The following is a 21,848-nucleotide window of genomic DNA, read 5'->3' on the forward strand; positions in this document are numbered from 1 at the left end:
TTGAACTCTGTGTCCTTATGTATTAGATCCAATGGGTATTGAAAGTTCAGACGAGTCAAAGGTGAAGCTTCACAGTGTGATCACATATATATTTGATAGGTAATTTTATGGTCAGTTTATGATAGCACATATTAGAGTAATTGTTGAAGGTCATCAAGGGTTTAGTGTGAGTGTTCGCCTAGAGATTTTGAGTTTGGAGGGTGAGCAGGCTATTCTCAATATTTTCCCCTGAAGATGTTATGTGAGTTGATAATAAAGGTTGCATGAGTGTATTCCACATTAGGCCGCACTAGGAGTATGAAGTGTCCCCGTAGTTGTTCGCCATATATTTTGTGGATTCACATGTCTATGTCTAAGAAAGTAGGTGGATATCAATTGTGTATCATTCCGGTGGAAATCATTGAAGGTGAAGTTAGTGGATAGTTAGCTTAAGCGAAATATCTACTTGTTATCCTCGTTAAGTAAGTTTAGGGGTCAAAATTGCTCCGATGAATATGTTCTGGCGAAGTCTGTAGATATGAGAGGCCATTGAAGGCCCCGAGTGTTGTGGAAATAAAATATTTTCTCTTGATTGCATGGCAGTTGGTTTTGATTTGAAAGGTACCTTCTAGGTGATATGATTTAAAAATGTGCAGTCCATGCCCAGGTATCATCGTGATAAAGTAGTGTTTGTAATGTTGAGGTTCTTGTCATTGATATATAAATATTGTGGTGCTTTATCGAGTTGAGGAAGCCACATGGGAAGCGGAAGATGAAATGAAAGAAAAATATCCCCATCTGTTTGAACAAGTCTAGTAGTGATCGTGCGAACTCTTATCTCTAAGAAAACTAATGTTGTGTTCCATTTGGTGCAAAGACACCCCATATTTCCCCTAAATGCTTTACTATTGTAACTCCTCAAGTTGTGCAAGAATTGTATGTGTTATGATTATTTGAGTCATGTGAAAACCCTTTTTGGTAAATGAAAGTTTTGTAAGAACTCTTGTGATAAGTGATTGATTAATTGAAATGCGTATAGTGTATTGGTTGAACTGTATGGGACTCATTGAAGTGACCAGACTATGTGCAAAATGTGTCAAGCAATTGAATATGTGCAAGTGTTGAGGAAATGAATTGTATACCACTTGTAGGGATAATAGGAGTTGTGTAATGGTGCTTGGAAATATGTTTCGGGGGCTCTCTAACAGGTAGATATGTCCAAATTACAAAGGAAACTCTGGCAAAATTTTCTAAAAATAGGGGAGTTAGTGAAAAATTTGAGAGCTTGCATATCATGTTCAAAACCAACTGATTTTCAAAATCCTCATTCGAGGACGAATGATCCTAAGGGGGGGAGAATGTAAGGCCCCAGAAAATTTCGCTTAGTAACCTGGGATCTCGTTTTTTTATTATAATATTTTTATGCTATTAACAAGGTGTACATCAACTGGATTTGGTAAATATGTGTATAAGTCTTATGGTAAGTAATTTGAGGTCCAAGGAAAGGCCTAAGTCTAAGAAAAATTGGAAAAGTTCATAATAGGCCAAAATTTCAAATGAGCTTGCACTAGTCCATACTTTGAACGACCATATTCAAATATGTATAAGGTTTTATGTGATGAATAACCTACCAAATGAAAGGTCTTTGAGTCTAGTTTCCAACGCTTCAAACCGTTCATCATTTGGACATTCCTACGCAAAGTTATGATCAAATTACCAAAGGCTGGAAAATGTGATCCTGTGTCAAATCTGCGACCGCAAACCATGTCGCATTTCTGACTTTGCGGTCGCATTTCTGTCGCAGACTGGGCCAGTGTAGCCCAGTCCGTTCTGCAATAGCAGACCCGACATTGGAGGGTTAATTTTCTAATTTTTATAACCCGACCCCATTTTAATATATAGGCTTTGGGGTTCATTTTGGGGTCATTTCTTACTGATTTTAGAGAGAGATGAGAGCATATAGAGAGAGAAAGGAGAGGTCTAGCTTCATAATCATCCAAACCTTGCATCAACCTTCAAGAATCAAAGAGCCCATTCATAAGTTCTTCATCCAAGAGGTAAGATTCTATACATTAGGCTTTAATTTCGAGTTTGGGGTATGAGATGGGGTATTGAGGTATGGTTCTTGGGTGTAATACCATTATGTATACATGCATGTACAAATTAGGTCTGTGGGAGGATTCTTTAACAAAAATAAGTAAAGATTTGGTTGGGGAATGAAGGAAAAACCTTGAAAAAGAGATTTGAAACTAAGATGCTCAACTAGTATTTGATAAAATGCTCAAATGAGCTGAAACCATGAATACCTTTCTAATTTGTGTTCAATTTTGTTATGTCTCATATTAGATTGGAATTGCTAGAATTTCCGGGACGTTGTAGTAAATTAAGGAAAGCTTAAACGAGGTATGTATGGCTAACTTTGACCTTTGTAAAATCACCTTGTTTAGTGTTGAGTGCTTGGTATGTGATTTCTACGTGGATTGTTTGTGAAATTCTTGTGATTGGTATGGTTGAGTGTTTGTGGTGAAGTCTTTCGATAAGATGGTGTAAGTAATTGGCAATAAACCAAGTGTGTGATTGTGAATTGCTATGTGGTAAGAATTGTGAAACAAATGATGGAAGGAAATAGTAAGTGATGCAATCGGAACAGCTGTGGTAATAACATGTATAGCTTGTCGTGGAAAATTATTGTTGTTCATAAAATGCATATGAGTTGTGGAATACGATGGAAATGGAATCGATGACTATGGAAGTCCTTGTAAATTATTGTTGTTGCTCTTTGAGAATTATTGTTGTTGTTCCTTGAGAATTGTTGTTGTGAATTGTTATTGTTGTGGTATTGTTTGTGCATTGTGATTGTTCGGTGCGATCGGGTTGCGCGCCGCAACACGAAGTAATAAGGTGTGGGTTGTGGTGATAAGGGTGGCTGAGGTAATAAGGGTGGAAAGTGATCGAAATCACTATTGAAATGAAAAATATGAGAAAGTTGTGAAATCATTGATATGATAATATTGAAGGGGAAATGGAGAGATTGTAAACTTGTTTGGCTTGATTGTTTCCTTTCATGTGTATTTGATTGTTGATTCCATTACTACTTGTTACTTGTATATTGTTTGAGTTTGCTTAGGGCAAGGTTTGTTCGTGCATAGCAGTACAATTCAAATGTACTGATGTCCCTTTTGCCGGGGGCACTACATTCGTGTTATGATTGTAGGTGGATCCATAGCAGGTACTCCAGTCCACCGACAGTAGCTCCCCTCCACTTTCCGTCAGTTGTATTGGTGAGCCCCTTTCCTCTCGGGGCCTTGCGTGGCTCATGCCGCATTTATTCCGGAGTCATGTTTTGGGTAATTGTGTAAGGTACAGCCGGAGCCTTGTTACCGGCAAGTATTGTATTATCCTTTGTATCCTTAGAGGCTCCGTAGACAGTAAATGTGGGTTACGAACTTATGTAAATATGTATTTTGTATGTTGGGCGATGTAAGTTGTAAACCACATTAAGTAACCATGTATGTTTTGTAAAAAGATGTTTTAATTATAAATGGCTAATTCCTTGATTAATGAGCAATGAAAATACGGGGTAACACGTGGGATAGGAAAGGCACCCAGGTCCGCTTGACTGGGGCTACCCGGTCGAGTGCCGGTCATGTCCCTCGGTTTTGGGGCATGACAGGATCGAAGCACAGTTCAAGGCTCGTCCTCGAAGCACTTGCCTCGGCAGGGCACATCGAAGACTCATCGTGACGTACCTCGAGGCAGCATGAAAATTGATGACCGTCATAAAGAGGCAGGAGGCTCCCGAGGGCACGTGATGAGGACTAACAGAGTCTGCAAAAATAGTACAAATCCATACTGAGTCGTTGAACAGCTGTACTAGTGGCATTTATTCTTTATTTATTAGACATGTACTATGTTGGGATTCACCCCTCCTATATAAGAGGGACCCTTGTCATTTTGTAAGGAGAGAAGATATTGAATACAACAACATTCTCTTCTCTCTTTGCTAACACTACTATTCTACACATTTATTGCATATTCTTACAATGTTCATTCATTGTTCATTTATTGTTCTTCATCTATTGCTCATTATTAATCGTAGAAAGCCATCTTTAAGGCCTTCATTACCATTGATTCTTTATCAACAGTTCATCGTTATCAGCCCCATCCAGACCTCGAGGTCCTGCTTCATCCAGCTCGAGGCCCAGCCTTGTGACCCCATTGGTTTGCATATCTTATTCTCTTTACTTACATCTAGCATCTATTTCTTAACAACTACTACTAAGATAAATCACATATTTTTAGAACCACAAAATCAAATATAATTGTAAATACCATTTTCAAGGTAAACGGCTATACTGAGATTGTTATAACTTAGAGAAACCATTAGCTCTCTTGTTTTCATGGGCTGAATCCTGAGGACTTATACATTTCTTGCACCTTCTCACTCGCCCTTTCTCATCCTTACTCCTGTCATAAAACCTTGTCGCTTTACTATTCTTTAGCTTGTGACCTATACATATCTATTTATACTACTTGCAACCTCCCTTCAACTTGTTTGCACCATAGATTTCCTTATGTTATTCTGGAACATCAAGCGAGACATCACATCGTCTCTAACTCTTCTTTACTCTCTTGGCTAGATCTCTCAGCACATAGAAACCATAGGCTGGAAGATATGCCACTGACAACACTGCTATCGTTCCTGGATACTGAATCCCAGCGCTTCTAGCCTTTTGTCTGAAGTATGGACGATTCACAACCTTCTACATTTGAGTATCTCGTACGTTGTTCACCCGTACATCACTTACCATAAAAATCTTTCATCACATCTTCCATCTCTTTCATGACCTCCCTTCCACATAGGTATAGATCACATCCACAACTTGGAGCTCTATTATAACACTTGCACCTCTGGTGCATACACAATCCAGTGGGAGCTTCATATTGATTTCTTATAAGGCCGGTACTCTTATAAGTGGCTTTATCGTAGGGTGGTTGTAGAATATGGCTACTATACTATCTCTCTTGTACCTTTGATATTAAGAGTGATCTTGCAATGTTCGTAATCACGATTTCTATAATTATCTGGGTCCAATAATCAGACTCCTGATTTATTTGGTTGATGTAACTCTTCAGTTTCCTCTTCCTTCTGATCAGCCTTCAGTAGGCTTAATCTATATTCTGACCTACGAATCCTGGTATTAATTATTACTTTAGCCTTTCATGGGCGCTATGGATTATCCATGATACAATCTTCTAACAGTTCAATCCTTTGTCTATGACCTGGGCTCAATTCTTTCTTTTAACTTATACCGGAGTCTTCTACGGCTGTATGAATGTCAGTATATATGCTGCATGGATAATATTCCGTAGTCTTAAGTGCGTTCATGACGTAACTACCTCTGGATCACTATTCGAATAATTCCTTTTGTTCCTTCTCAGCTTTCTTTAAACGTAGGCAATTACTTTTCCTGGTTTTTCTTCCCCCTTGTTGTGTGCATACTTAACTTATCTTAGTCCCAATACATAATGGAATTCTATACAACTCATATGATCTTGAATATCACTTCTAATTTTTACTTCCCGTCCACTAGCCACGGTAGGTGCTGCTTTCTTATGGAGTGTATACAACGTTGTTTTGAGGCTGTTGTTATAAGATCACTTCCTCTTTAGGTCACTGAGCTTAGGTTGAAGCCTTCTTCCTTACTTCCTCAGCTAGTCTTTCATTGTAGTACTTAGGGAGGACCCTCTGACTCTTGTAAAGCTGCGAGCTTATTACATCGTATTCCCGATAGAATTTTTATGTTCGTGCTCACTTGTAATTATCCTTACTTACTTGCCTCCATGCCCCTGTGCTTGTAAGGTTGCTTCTGAACTTAGATTTTGACTGTTTCCCAGTGACACTCTCTTTTATTTTTGTAACACTCATACGGTACCTTTAACTACCCCAACTCCTATCTGAATATTTCTCAAGAATCACGATATCATTATCTGTGAGACTGGATTCACTATGTTGGGGTGCATTATGTTTATCTTTCACGATCTGTTGATTTATTTATATCCTCTTGTCTCAACTACTAACTACTCGTTGGACCATTCTCTTATCAATATTCCGCGTTATCTTTCTTGGGTTATTTCCTTTGTCTTAACTTACATCTTGCACTGGCTCCTTATTTATCAATAACATCTCGGGCAGGAACCCTTACTTCCTTTCCTTGATGTCGCGTTTGCATAATGTTCTGAAATCATAGCATACCTGTAGGATTTGAATAAATACAATCTCATCCCTTTCTCATTTTTATCGCATTCTTCCTTTACCATTCCATAGTTACTAGAATTACTTAATTCTGACTTAATGCCACATCACTCCATATTCCCCCCTTTTGGGGAGTACTATGATTTAGTGCTACGAGGAATCTATGTATAGATGTTTTAGCTCTTCATCTTTGGCATTTTTACACATCATCGATGACCCTTACTCGCCTCGTGGTAATCCTTCTGTACCAAGGATAATAAATTTCCTTACACGTGAGGGTGACACTTAGTATAACTGGCACATGCCGCCCCTTAAGCTGAACTTTTCTCACATTGCTTGCTTTAGGAAAGCGTCTTCCTGAATGACCATTCTCAGAATATCTCATGAATCTTCTTCTGTTGTCCATTCTATGATCGTCGGAACGGAATATGAAATTCTCATGATGCCGACCATTATCAAATCACTCAGTCCCTAATTCATGTTTAGTTTATCTTGTTCACCAGTCCATACTGATTTCTATTACTCTGGGATCTAACTTTTCCTTCTGGTAGTCACGTTAGAGTCACCTCGAAATGAGGATATGACTTTATAGCCTATACCTTTTTGACCTCAAGGCCTGTCACCTCTCGTCTTTTCCTTCACTTGACTACAGGCTCTATAATACTGTCATCTTTTTTGATCTACCGTTGTCATCCATGTATCACATCTTACTCATAATGCTTCATTAACTCTCTTCTTATTTCCATGCTAACATTTCTGCCTATCACCTTATTCTGAAAACTCCAACAAGACATTCTTTTGCTTTTAGCTCCCCTTGTTCCATCCACTAGGTCTTCAGGTTGCCTAACATTCTCTCTCTACTAGGGAAGGGAGCCACACTAAGATAATATTTATCCCTTCAAGGCTTCCAGTGCCTATCTTTGTAGTACTCATAGCTAGCTGTACTATTTTAGAGTGCACCATCTGGGTGTCTCATAAGGACATCTATTAGCACATTTGCAACATCCTTTGGAAATATCAACTAACGCAAACAATCCATCCATCATTTTGGGTCACTCTAACCCTATCTGGATCCTGATATCCGTCCTTCTCTTATACTGCTTCTGTTAGCCCCCATGGGGCATAAATGAGATGTGTGTGGTCAATTGTACATACCTCTGTTATTGTAGAAGGTAACTCGAATGGCTTATATTCCTCTGCCTCAATTGTAAATACTGATAATATTCATTAGCGGGGTACCTCGTACCCTTTTTCACCTTGCTTCTTTTACTTGCTAAAACTTATATCTACCTTCCGATTCTCTTATTCCTTTTTACCGTAAAAGTGGATAGGCATTCTCGCCTTAGGGATCCTTATCAAGAAACTTACACATCTTAGTATATACTTGATCTGTTGAATACCTCATATTTACCCATCATAAGCATGATGCAAAAATTGAGTTCCTCTGACTCAAGTCTTCCATAGCTATATCTCTTACCAACCGTCTTTCTGGATGTAGGCATCATCGTATTATGAATATGATAGAGTTTAGGAAATTGAGTTCTTACAACTGAGCTTTACCACACGATCTAGAGTAAGAAGAAAGAGTGACAGTCCTAAATGCCTTGTAGCCTTCCTGCTTATAAGTGTGGTGAACAACACACCCATAAACAAGACTCAACTAGACACGGCTTGTAGACTCCCTAGAACAAAACTGCACTGATACCACTTTTTTCACGCCCCGAACCTGGGGGCGAGACCGGCACCCGGTGCCTCACCTATCCTTGCGTACCAACTTGCGACTAAGGGACTCCGAACATATAATGTTATACTTTGCCATGGGCCACATTGCAAGACAATTCGCGAGGCAAAATATAAAACTGAACGGAAACTAACGCTGACAACACATCAATATAAAGCTGGGCGGACAAGGCCGTCATAGCTACTACAGCTGACAAACCAACAAAATATACATACAAGGCCTACAAGCCCAACATACTACACAAAACAGGATATGTCTACAAGCCTTTACTAATGGATGTACTGTGATCGGAACAGGGCCCCGACCTACCCATAACATATATACATATATACACAAGATGTACACAAAACTCTAGACTCGGCAACTCCGAAGGACGTGGACCTTACCGATCAAGCTGAACTCGGGCAACACCTACTGAGGACGTCTACCCGTCTGTCTGTCTGAATCTATACGGATGAAATGCAGCGTTCCCAGAAAAGGGACGCCAGTACGAAATAGTGTACTGAGTATGTAAGGCAACAGAATAACTGAAAGCTGAAACTGAATTGATAATATAATAACTAAAAGTAACTAGGAGTCAAAGATAGTCTAAAGATATTCTTACCTGCTGATACTGACTCAACTCTCTCAATATAGTAAGTAAAATAGTTGTCCGGCCCTATAAGGCTCAGTATGTGTAACTGCTCTACCGTAGTAGGCTCTCTAATAGGCGCTCGGCCATACTAGGATCTGTATCTCGGCCATTTTGGGCTCGTTCATAGGCACTCGGCCATAGTAGGCTCGGTATATAACTTACCATCTGATCAGAGGTTGCCTAATAGGGGCCTACCCACCAATTATAGCTCGATGGTGGTGAAACTACTGTAATACTGTATATATATAGACTCTCTGCTCTCTTGACTAGAAGAAGACAATACTCAATTGAATATAAATTCCCGATAAGGACAATACTGTAACTTATGATACTAGGATAATGTATATAAATTCGGGAGTATGAACTTCTCATTATGCCTCGTTATCGAACACATGTTACGAGATCATGCCAAAATGAAGGAAGGGCTTAGCCTTAATACGTGTTTGCAAGGGATGGCTAAGAATATTTTCCATGTGTCCTCCTAATTTAATTGCCTAAAGTCAAGAGTCGCTATTAGATCTTTCTCCACTTGCTGCCACATGGGGGTGGGGGGGGAGGGTTGTCCCCACCTCCTAATTATCCACAAATCATTAATTACATGTTTAATCTCCCATTAAACTAATAATTAACCAATTATCCACATAATTAAGCATTATCTCAAATTACTTAAAATATTTGCTCATTATTAACACACTTTATACATCATACTATCATGGTCATGTGGTACCTTGTATGGCACTAGTCCATAAATATCGGGTATTATAGCTCGGACCGTATTTTATCCCAATTGCCAAACTTCGACGAAACTTATTTTCTTCGATTCGCTTACCTTCTCACTTTCACGAATTTACTTATCAAATGTTTGAAATAGAATAATGCTTGTAATATCAAAATAATCTCATTCCCGAGCTTATGTCGATTAACTTACGACGAAACTTTAACGTACGAAAATGCGGGATGTAATCCTTTCCGAGCTTTCATCAATTTACTCATGGCGTACTTGTACGTACGAAAACATGGGATGTAACATATTAAAGCCAATCAAAATTCAAAAAAAGCATATAAAAGAACAGAAATATAGACATAAATAAAATCAAAATACAACTACATATAATTATCATTTATTTTGTTTACTTGAAGGTTCTGATAGTGAAGCACCTGCTGGAAGACATGATGGTTGCATTCGAAGGTCACTCGAGGACAACATGTGTGACCATTCTGGTATTAAAATAAAACCTGATACAACTACTGGGGAGACTTCAGAGGTTATATCGTTTTTTAGTTATATATTCATATATGTAGTGTAGTGAACTATGATAATCATGCTTCGGTACATTAGTGATTGAAAAAGTAAATATTGTATCAGTTGTATTCATAATGCTCTATCTATATTCATCTATTCATAATGTCCTGATTTATGTACTGTATCAATTGTATTCAAGTATTCATGTACTGTATTCATTTTTTTCCTTCCATGAACTGTATATATTGTATTCACTAATTTCTGTTAATAAAAATGTTAATTTTGTATTAACTGTATTCATATATGTCTTTATTTATAGTAAAGTAGTAAGCAAGAACTCCCGTTGCTAATTTATGTTAGGAAAATACCATTAAACCAATAATTAATCAATTACCCACATAATTAAGTATTATATCAAATTACTTAAAATATTTACTCATTATTAACACACTTTATACATCATACATCATGGTCTTGTGGTATCTTGTATGGCACTAGTCCATAAATATCGGGTAGTATAGCTCGGACCGTATTTTATCCCAATTGTCAAACTTCGATGAAACTTATTTTCTTCGATTCGCTTACCTTCTCACTTTCACGAATTTGCTTATCACTTGTTTGAAATAGCATAATGCTTGTAATCTCAAAATAATCTCATTCTCGAACTTATGTCTATTAACTTACGACGAAACTTTAACGTACGAAAATGCGGGATGTAACATCTCCTTTCCGAGCTTTAATCAATTTACTCATGGCGTACTTTTACGTACGAAAACATGGGGAATAACATACTAAAGCCAATCAAAATTCAAAAAAAAGTATATAAGAGAACAGAAATATAGACATAAATAGAATTAAAATACAACTACATATAATTATCATTTATTTTGTTTACTTGAAGGTTCTGATAGTGAAGCACCTGCTGGAAGACATGATGGTTGCATTCAAAGGTCACCCGAGGACAACAGGCGTGACCATTCTGGTATTAAAATACAACCTGATACAACTACTGGGAGACTTGAGAGGTTATATCAATTATTAGTTGTATTCATGTATGTAGTGTAGTGAGCTACGATAATCATGCTTCCGTACATCAGTGATTGAAAAAGTAAATATTATATCAGTTGTATTCATAATGCTCCATCTGTATTCATCTATTCATAATGTCCTGATTTACGTACTGTATCAGTTGTATTCAAGTATTCATGTATTGTATTCATATATTCATGTACTATATTCATTTTTTTTCCTTCCATGAACTGTATTGTATTCATTAATTTCTGTTGATAAAAATGTCAATTTTGTATTAACTGTATTCATATATGTTTTTATTTATAGTAAAGTAGTAAGCATCTCATGATGTATGTATTTTCATTCAGCTATTGTATTTACTAAGTAAATGTTGTATGTATTTTATTTATCAGCTCAAGATTTATCTTTTGTATGTATAAAGTTGTAACGACCCAACTGATCGTTTTGAGCATTTGCATTCTATTCTGCTGTTTGAAGCCTTGAGTAGCTTTATATGATGTATTATGACTTGTGTGAATCGTCGGTTCTGGTTTTCAGGTGATACGTAATTTATTTGAAAGAATGAATCTCATGTTATAAAAGCTTTAAATTGGAAGAGTTAGCCCGGAATGGAGTTTTGTTGGTTTCATTAGGTCTGATGGTGATATTGGACTTGGGAGTATGGACGGATTTGCATTTGGATGTTTCTAGAAGGTTTTGGTACTATTTTGAGAAAGTTGGTAATTTAAAGCTTTAGAAAGTTCACAAGTTTGACCGGAAGTTGACTTTAATGTTATCGGGTTCGGATTGTTTTACGAGAGTTGGAATAGGTTCGATATGTCATTTGGAACTTGTATGCAAAATTTGGATTCATTCTGGATTGGTTAGGCTTGAGACTCTTGGTTCGAAGTTTGAAGTTTATGAACTTAAGAGACTGATCTTCATCGACGATTTGTGGTTTTGATGTTATTATGTGTGATTTGAGGCCTCGAGTAGGTCCGTAATATATTTTGGGATTTGTTGGTATGTTCGGACGGGGTCCCAAGGGACTCGAATGAGTTTCGGGGTGGTTTCGGACCATTTCTAGGCCCTTTTTAGTTGCTCGTTTTTTGCTTCAGGGGTGTACCTCGCGGTCACGGAGCATTGGTGCGATCGCAAAGAGTAAAATGGAAAAGTTGGACCTGTGAATCGCGTTCGCGAAGAAGAAATTATGTTGTCACTGAGCTGGCTTTAGAAGCTTATATCATGTAATCTATAAGGAATCTCAAGATGATCCAAAAAGTGGTAGCACTTTGGTCTAGTATTCATAAAGTCAAACCATTTTTCATTTGGAATTTTGTTTTAAAATATTATGTCCATTATGCTTGAGGCTATCTGGAAGAGGTAGGCAAGCTTGTTGGAATTTGTTAATCGCGATCGCGGGGACATGGCCGCAATCGCGAAGGGTAAAAACTGAGATGGAAATTTTTTTGAATTGCGATCGTGAGGTTGTAGATGGCGATCACAAAGAAGGACCACTGGCAGTGCATTAAAACTTTCAATTTCGGGGTTTTAAGTTCACTTTCTCCACTTTTTGAGTTCTTGGAGCACAAGTATGACACTATTGGAGGAGTTAAACACCCAAATCTTGAGGGTTAGTAATTTTATCTTTATTTTGATTATATATTTTATTTTTCCATGAATTATTACACATAAATCAAGAATTTAAAGAGGATAAATTGGGGGGGGGGGGGGGGGTTGTCTAAATTTTCCTAAAGTGAATAATTGAGTTTTGAACATAGATTTAGAGTTGGATTTGAGTGAAATTAGTATGGTTGAAATCGTAACTGAATGAGTTGTCAGATTTTGTGAGTTTTGTCGAGTTCTGAGGTGCAGGCCCGGGGTTAACTTTTTTGTTGACTTTGAGCTTTTGATTAAAGATTCGACCTTTATCTTTTGGGTTTGTTTTCTGTGCCATTATTTGATGATTTTGAGTTGATTTTTGGTAGTTTCGAGCCGTTTGGAGGTTGATTTGAGCGGAATGGCATATATAGAGTGTTGTTTGGTTTGCTCGGTGTTTGTTTTGGCTCAAATGAGGTAAGTATCTTATCTAAACTTGGTTGAGGCATTAGTTTCCTGAATTATTTGTGATAGCTACGCGCTATGGGTGCGCATATGTGTGGGGTTGAGCCCATGTGCAAGCACCGGGGTATTTATCCATGCTCAGGTAGTGCTTAGGCTATGATATGCATAGAGTTGAATGTTAAGATTTAAGTGTAACGACCCGGCCGGTTGTTTTGAGAATTAATGCCCAGATCCCCTATTAACTGCTTTCCCCGTGCTTATTTCTGCTATTGTGAGTTGCCGGGAGGATCCGTTTGGAGCTTCGGAGTGTTTTGGGACATGTAGTCCCTAAATGAGAGTTTAAGCTTTAGAATTTTGACCGTAGTCGGAGCAGTGTGAAGACGGCCTCAAAATGGAATATGTTGGTGCTGTTAGCTCCGTTGGGTGATTACGGGCTTAGGGGCGTGTTCGGATTGTATTTTGGAGGTCCGTAGCTTGATTAGGCTTGAAATGCCGAAAGTTGAATTTTTGAAGTTTCCGGTTCAATAGTGAGATTTTGATATTGGGGTCGGAATGGAATTCCGGAAGTTGGAGTAGGTCTGTTGTGTCATTTGGGACGTGTGTGCAAAATTCCAGGTAATTCGGACGAGGTTTAATAGGCTTTTTGATCGAAAGCGAAAATTTGAAGTTTTGGAAATCCTTAGGGTTGGATTGGAGAGTGATTTGTGGTTTTAGCGTTGTTTGATGTGATTCGAGGGTTGGAATAAGTTTTTATGATGTTTTACGGCTGGTTGGCATGTTTGGTTGAGGTCCCGCGGGCCTTGGTGAGTTTCGGGTGCTTAACGGAAGTTGAATTGGACTTAGGAGAAATCTGAAGTTGGCTGAACCTATCATAACCGCACCTGCGTGTATGCGACCGCAGGTGCGGCACCGCAGAAGCGGTTGGAGGACCGCAAGTGTGGTCTGAGGCGATTTGGGGTTGGTCGCAGATGCGGCCCAGTTACCCCAGAAGCGGCACCGCATCTGCGGACAAGAGGTCGCTGGTACGGAAGCTGGACTTTAATGAAAAGTCGCAGGTGCGGTCCATTTGTCGCAGAAGCGGGAACGCAGGTGCGGTCCCATGGCCGCAAAAGCGGATAAACTGGTCAGAAAAAGGGCAGAATCGAGGGTTAGAACTCAAAACCTTGGAAATTGACTTGGGAGCTCGGGGATTGGCGATTATTGGAGAGATTTTCACGTGGGTGTTTTGGGTAAGTAATTCTTACTCGGTTTTGATTAGTTTCCACGAATCTATGCTTAATTCTGTCCTTTAAATTCGAATTTGGGGTGAAAATTTGGAGAAAATTTGGAAAAGTACTTAGGCTTAATTTTGGGATTTTGATCAAGATTTTGATGTCAGATTGGAATAATTTTGGTATGTATGAACTCGTGAGAGTGTGAGGATTCTGAATTTTTAAATTTTACCCGATTCCAAGACGTGGGACCGGGAAGGCTTTTTGGGCGATTTTTCTAATTTCGCGTATTAGCATCGAATTAATTAGTTGAATTAGTTACTTGAATTAATATGTTTACATTATGCAATTACTTTGAATAGATTTGGGCCATTTGGAGTCGGGTACTCGTGGCAAGAACGTGGTATCGAGTGCGTATGAAATGCCTTGTACGTGAGGTGACGAGTGCGTACATGTGCTAATTGTTGAAAATTCAGTTTTCATTAAGTAACTATAATTGTGTATTTCTTCCCTGTTTACACTACTTGAAATTTAAGCCTAATGTTAGCTTAGGAAAGCATGTCTAAATGATTCAATTGTTTTACTTGCCGAAACTGCTTTGTCTGAATTCTGTGCAGCATGCTAGGTTAGAAATACATGTTTACCTTGGAATGAAATTGAATTGAATTGAATATTCTTCATGTTGTTGCTGTGTGTTTACTTTGGGACTACGGGCGATTTCCCGGTAGATCCCCCTTGCCTGTTTATTTGGGACTACGGATTTATATTCCGGTAGATCCCCCTGCACAGTTATATGGAACTACGGGACTGCACTCGGTAGATTCCCCAGTACTGAGTATTTACATTTGGGACTACGGATCGGGATTCTGGTAGATTCCCGCGCACTATGAGTTGGACTACGGGACGACACCGGGAGATGCACTGGATATTTTTATTTGGGGACTACAGGACGGTATCCTAGTAGATCCCCAGTTACTATCTCTATGTTGAGCTGTATTCTTTCTGTGATGCTCTCTCTCTGTTGTAATTGTTGTTATTCTTATTATTATACTGTGTTACTGTGTTACTTTGTAATTGTTGGTATTCTTTCTGTGATTCTCTCTCTCTGTTGACCGGTAGGGCCCTGACCTTCCTCGTCACTACTCGATCGAGGTTAGGCTTGGCACTTAGTGGGTACCGCCGTGGTGTACTCATGCCCTTTCCTGCACATGCTTTTCGTGTACAGATCCAGGTTCTTCGACTCGGCCCTACTATCCTTGAGGCGAGGAGATTCTTCAGAGACTTCGAGGCATATCTGCCGCGTCCGCAGACCGAGGAGTCCCTCTTTATTCTCCCTTGTAGTTATAGCCCTTCTGTATTTCTTTGATTAGACATTTCGGAGTTAGAACACTATGTAGTATCCGTAGCTTGTGATTCGTGAGTTTTCGGGTTTTGGGAGTTGTTCAGTTTTTGAGATATTGTATTGGTTTATGCCGAGCGGTATCTTAAACGCTTCTATATTATTTATCTTCAGTTTATTAGTTTGTCCGCATTTTGTTTTCCTTCCGCAAATTGTTAGGCTTACCTAGTCGTAGAGACAAGGTGCCATCACGACATGTTCACGGAGGGCGAACTTGGGTTGTGACAAGTTGGTATCAGAGCTCTAGGTTCATAGGAGTCATGAATCACAAGCCGGTTTATTAGAGTCTCGCGGATCGGTACGGAGACGTCTGTGCTTATCCACGAGAGGCTATGTAACTGCTAAGAAAATTCCACTTCATTTGAATTCCTTATCGTGCGAGATTTTTGGTATCGAAATTCTAAACTTCTGTCTTCTATTCTCTCACAGATGGTGAGGACACGTGCTACTGGAGGTGACCAGATACCCGCGCCCTTTGCGAGAGCCGTCGTAGGTCGGGGCCGGGGTAGAGGCCGAGGACGCGCACACGGTGCAGCCAGAGCACCCGCGCGATCTGCTACCGAGGAGCCACCAGCAGTTCCAGCTGGAGCCCAGGCGCCTGATACGCCTACTGGTACTACTACTCTAGCACTCCAGGAGACTTTTACGCATTTTATGAGTATGCACACCACTCTAGCTCAGGCAGGGTTGCTTCCCCTTGCTGCGGCCACATCCCAGGCCAGGGAGGAGCACAGACTCCCGCCGCCCGCATTCCTGAGCATCGAGTGCATGTTGAGCAGGTCCCAGAGATTATACCGGCACAGCCTGTAGCCCCAGCTCAGCCCGAGGAGAGGGCAGTAGCTTCAGAGGAGGAGCAGAAGAGGCTTGAGAGGTTCTAGAAGTATCAACCTCCTACATTCAGTGGACTAGCATCGGATGATGCTCTGGGATTTCTAGAGGAGTGCTACCGTATCCTCCGTACCATGGGTATATCAGGATCGAGCGGGGTTTCCTTCACTATCTTCCAGCTTCGAGGAGCCGCCTATCAGTGGTGGCGTGCTTATGAGTTAGACAGTCCGGACGAGGCAACTTCCTTGACTTGGACTCAGTTTTCAGATATGTTCCTGAGAGAGTATGTTCTCCAGAGCCTCAGGACGCATGGCGCGCAGAGTTTGAGCATTTGCGCCAGGGTACTATGACTGTCTCGGAGTATGCTGTCTGTTTAACTGACTTGGCTAGACATGCACCAGCTTTGGTTTCTACTGTTCGCGAGAAGGTTCGTCGGTTTATTGAGGGGCTCATTCCCAGCATTAGGTCTAGTATGGCTCGGGAGTTGGAGATGGATATTTCTTATCAGCAGTTGTGAGCATTGCTCGGAGAGTAGAGGGTAAGCATGCTCGGGACAAAGAGGAGAGGGAGGCCAAGAGGTCTAGAGAGTCAGGCCATTATTCCGGTGCTCATGCCCCAGCTGCAGCTCGTCATGGTAGGGGTTATATGAGTCGCCCCGTTCACTCAGCTCTTCCAGCGGCCAGTGGTATTCTAGCTCCTCCTAGACCTTTGGAGCCTTATTATGCACCTCCAGTATCTAGTGCGCCTCCTGCACAGGGTGCTTTCAGTGGTCAGTTCAGCAGACCTGGCCCGAGCCAGTCACAGCCACCACGTCCTCCCAGAGCTTTTTTTGAGTGTGGTGACACACGCCATATGGTGAGGGATCGCCCTAGACTTAGGAGGGGTGCACCTTCACAGACTTCTCAGCCACAGCGCGCTCCGCAGAGTTCTTAGGCTATGATCACAGCACCAGTTGCTACCCCACCTACTCAGCCAGCTAAAGGTGGAGGTCGGGGAGGTAGAGGTCGCCCTAGAGAGGGAGGCTAGGCCAGATACTATGCACTTCCTGCCCGTACTGAGGTTGTCACCTCCGACTCTATCATCACAGGTATTATCCTGGTCTGTCATAGAGATGCATCGCTTTTATTCGGTCCAGGCTCCACGTATTCTTATATATCCTCTTATTTTACTCCCCATTTGGGTGTAACTCGGGATTCTTTGAGTTCTCTTGTTTATGTTTATACTTCTGTTAGAGATTCTCTTGTTGTGGACCGCGTTTATCGATCGTGTTTGATTGCTCTTAGTGGTTTTGAGACTAGAGCCGATTTATTATTGCTCAGCATGGTAGACTTTGATGTTATCTTGAGTATGGACTGGTTATCACCACATTATGCTATTCTTCATAGTCACACAAAAACCGTGATGCTGGCTATGCCAGGTGTACCGCGAGTAGAGTGGATGGGTACCTTAGATCATACTTCCAGTAGAGTTATTTCATTCCTTAAGGCTCAGCGCATGGTTGAGAAGGGGTGTGACGCGTATCTAGCTTATGTGAGAGATGTCAGTATTGATACCCCTACAGTTGATTCAGTCCTAGTAGTACGGGATTTCTCTGATGTGTTTCCAGCTGATCTTCTGGGCATGTCGCCCGATAGAGATATTGATTTTGGCATTGATCTGTTGCCGGACACTCAGCCTATTTCTATTCCTACATACCGTATGGCTCCTCCTGAGTTGAAGATTCGAGAGCCAGATATCCCGAAGACTGCCTTCAGGGCTCGGTATGGTCATTACGTAATTCTTGATATGTCATTTGGGCTGACTAATGCCCCAGCAGCCTTCATGCATTTGATGCACAGTGTGTTATGGCCATATTTTGACTCATTCGTCATTGTCTTTATTGATGACATTCTGGTATAATCCCGGAGTTGGGAAGATCATGAGCAGCACCTGAGGACAGTGCTTCAGACTTTGAGAGAAAAGAAGTTATATGCTAAGTTCTCGAAATGTGAGTTTTGGTTGGATTCTGTGGCATCTTGGGTCACGTGGTATCTAGTGAGGGGATAAAGGTGGATCTGAAGAAAGTGGAAGCAGTGCAGAGTTGGCCCAGACCATCCTCAGCTACAGAGATCCGCAATTTTCTTGGATTGGCGGGTTATTACCGTCGATTTGTTGAGGGATTTCATCCATTGCAGCACCTATGACCAGGCTGACCCAGAAGGGTGATCCGTTCCAGTGGACGAAAGAGTGTGAGGAGAGCTTTCAGAAGCTCAAGACAGCTTTGACCACAGCTCCAGTTTTGATATTGCCTACCGGTTTGGGGTCTTATACTGTCTATTGTGATGCCTCGAGGATTGTCCTTGGAGCGGTATTGATGCAGGACGGTAGGGTGATTGCCTACGGGTCCAGACAATTGAAAGTGCATGAGAAGAATTATCTTGTCCATGATCTTGAGTTAGCTGCTATTGTTTATGCCTTGAAGATCTGGCGTCATTATTTTTACGGTATGCCTTGTGAGATTTATACCGATCACCGGAGTTTGCAGCATTTGTTCAAGCAGAAGGACCTTAATTTGCGCCAGAGGAGGTGGTTCGAGCTGCGGAAAGACTATGACATCACTATCTTGTATCACCCAGACAAGGCCAATGTGGTGGCGGATGCTTTGAGTCGCCGGGCGAAGAGATTGGGGAGTTTGGCTTATCTACCAACAGTGGAGAGGCCCATGGCGATGGATGTTCAAGCCCTAGCCAGCCAGTTTGGGAGATTAGATCTTTTGGAGCCCAGTCGGGTCCTTGCTTGTGTGTTTTCTCGGTCTTCTTTGTTTGATCGTATCTGGGAGCGTCAGTTTGATGACCCTCATTTGCTTGCTCTCAAGGACAAGGTTCTGCGATGTCACGACCCAAACCGATGGGCCGTGACGGGCATCCGGTACCTTACTCAACCGAGTACCAACGTAACGTATCTTTCTTATTACATCATTATATACACATGACATACGGGCCTAATAGGCAAACATGATCCTTTATAAACTCAAAACATAGGCCGATCGGGCCGTACAATCTTTTATATACACGACATATGTCTACAAGCCTCTAAGAGTACATAAATGTCATAAAGGTCGGGACAGAGTCATGCCATACCAAACAATACACGTCTAAATCATACTAACCAAACGAGCAACTCCGAAGCAAATGGAGCGCACCAACATCTTCCGCTGAGCTGATAGCCTACTTGGAGGTCTCTCGACCTGTCTATCGGGACCTGCGGGCATGAAACGCAGCGTCCCCAGGCAAAAGGGACGTCAGTACGAATAATGTACCGAGTATGTATGGCACATAAATAAGTACATAAGAGACATGAAAGATATATAGAGTACATGACTCAACCTGTAAGTCTGGATAACTTTGTAAATCATAAATTACTTTTAGCGTCATGCATATGCGTATGAATGTCATGTCGTGCATAGGTACATGTTTCATAACATCATCAGCCTCTGAGAGCATCCCATCATATCATATCGGCCATTGTGGGCAAAATCATCATTGTATACCAGCTGATCAGGTGGTGGTGCGTATATAACGCCATAACCTTTCCCATATCCCATATACATATATATACATACATATATACGCGTATAAAACGTCGTTTGAATCATATTTCAGCTACTGTGGGAAACATCATCAACATAACCAGCTGGTCAGGTGGTGGTGCGTATATAACGCCGTAACCTTTTCCCATATCCCATTACATATATTTACATATATACGCGTATATAACGCCATCTGGTCATGGGTCAATGCACATGTATAAATGAGTGAAATGCATGAAAACTCCATAATAATCTCGATATTCCTTCCGGATAAACTTTTCCAACCGCGTATTATTCTGAGACCCATGAACAGAAGATAATAATAATTCTCATGGGGAATCACGAATATAAACACTCCTACTATTTTTATGCATAGAGTAATTTATAAAAATTGTGTATTTGCTCGTTTTTCAGTATAATTGGGACCATGCCAAAAGAAAGAAGGGATAGCCTTAACATACCTAGAGTAGGGACCATGCCAAAAGAAAGAAGGGATAGCCGTACTCTTTTAGAACCGCAAAATTTGGACGGAATTAAGCTTCTGCTCTTGGCGTTACAGTGTATGAACCAAGCAAGAAAATGTTTTTGCTATTGTTTGTTTTCACGTTTTTGGTTCAATACATAATACAAATGTAAATTGTTGTTGCTTTTGAAATTTCAATTGAGATTTTTTTTGGCTAAGAGTGTTGACGAGAATGACTTCTGCCCAACGTTTTTTGTCTTGAAAACCAAATCAATCAAATGAAGCTAAAGATCCTAAATGGAACTAAAGGCAAAATTGGAAATTATTGTTTGAAATGGAAAGCTTCTGCTTTCAACGTCCTTGGCTTTAAATGCCAAGGACAGATTATGGAATTTGAAGCCTTTTCAAGGAACTTCTTCAAAATGTCATGGATAAGTCTTATTCAAGACTTAAGTCATGATCTTGGCTATTACATTAGCCATCTGGCAAATGTGATTACATTAGTCATTCCAATTTTTGTGGCTTCGTGCCACGTGGGGTGAGGTGGAATATTAAATTTTATTCACTTATTAGTTAACCGGGTAATGTTTCGTTATCCGGTAATTAATCTATTACCCGCATAATTTAATAATTATCTCAACTTAATTAAACACTACTTTCTTTTAACATACCTTGTATATCTTACTATCATGGCCATATAGTATCTTGTATGGCACTAGTCCATACATGTCGGGTATTTTAGCTCTGGCCGTATTTTATCCCAAAATGCCAAACTTCGACAAAATTCGTTTTCTTAGACTTTCTCCCGCTTTCACCTTCATGAATTTACTAATCACTTGTGAAATAGCATAATCCTTTTAATCCTCAAATAATCTTTTCCTTGGACTGATGTCAATTACCTTACGACAAATTTAACGTAAAATACTGCATGGCGCAACACTGTCGTAACTTATTACTGCGAAGCGTAATATAATAGTAATGTAATACTGCGGGACGTAATATTGACGTAATATTGTGGGGCGTAACATCATTCCCCCCTTTGGAACATTCGTCCTCGAATGTTCACTGATGCTCTTATCATTTTCGTAACTTATAGCTCTTGTGAATACCTTAATACTCTTCTTTCCATTTAAGCAGTTGCTCTGTGAATAAATCTAAAGTCTAGGGTATTCCCCCCTTTAGTCTTTTCTCTCATATCATGACCTGTGGTCGAAATCTTCCTAATCTTGCAACTTTTGTTACCTCCTGTCATGCAGCTTGTATGACCCTGGCTTTGTAGGTGCACTTATGCGATTCATCTTTCCTTTTTCCTTTATCTTTTAGTCAATCTGTAGGCCTTACTTTGATTATACAAGGTCTTAATAGGATGCCTCTCTGGGCCTCTATAGGTATACTGAAGTCCTTTGCTCGATACTTTGTAGTAACTCTATAGGTTTTACTGAAGTCCTTTG

This window comes from Nicotiana attenuata, unplaced genomic scaffold (assembly GCF_001879085.1).
Source record: "Nicotiana attenuata strain UT unplaced genomic scaffold, NIATTr2, whole genome shotgun sequence".
Taxonomy (NCBI): Eukaryota; Viridiplantae; Streptophyta; class Magnoliopsida; order Solanales; family Solanaceae; genus Nicotiana; species Nicotiana attenuata.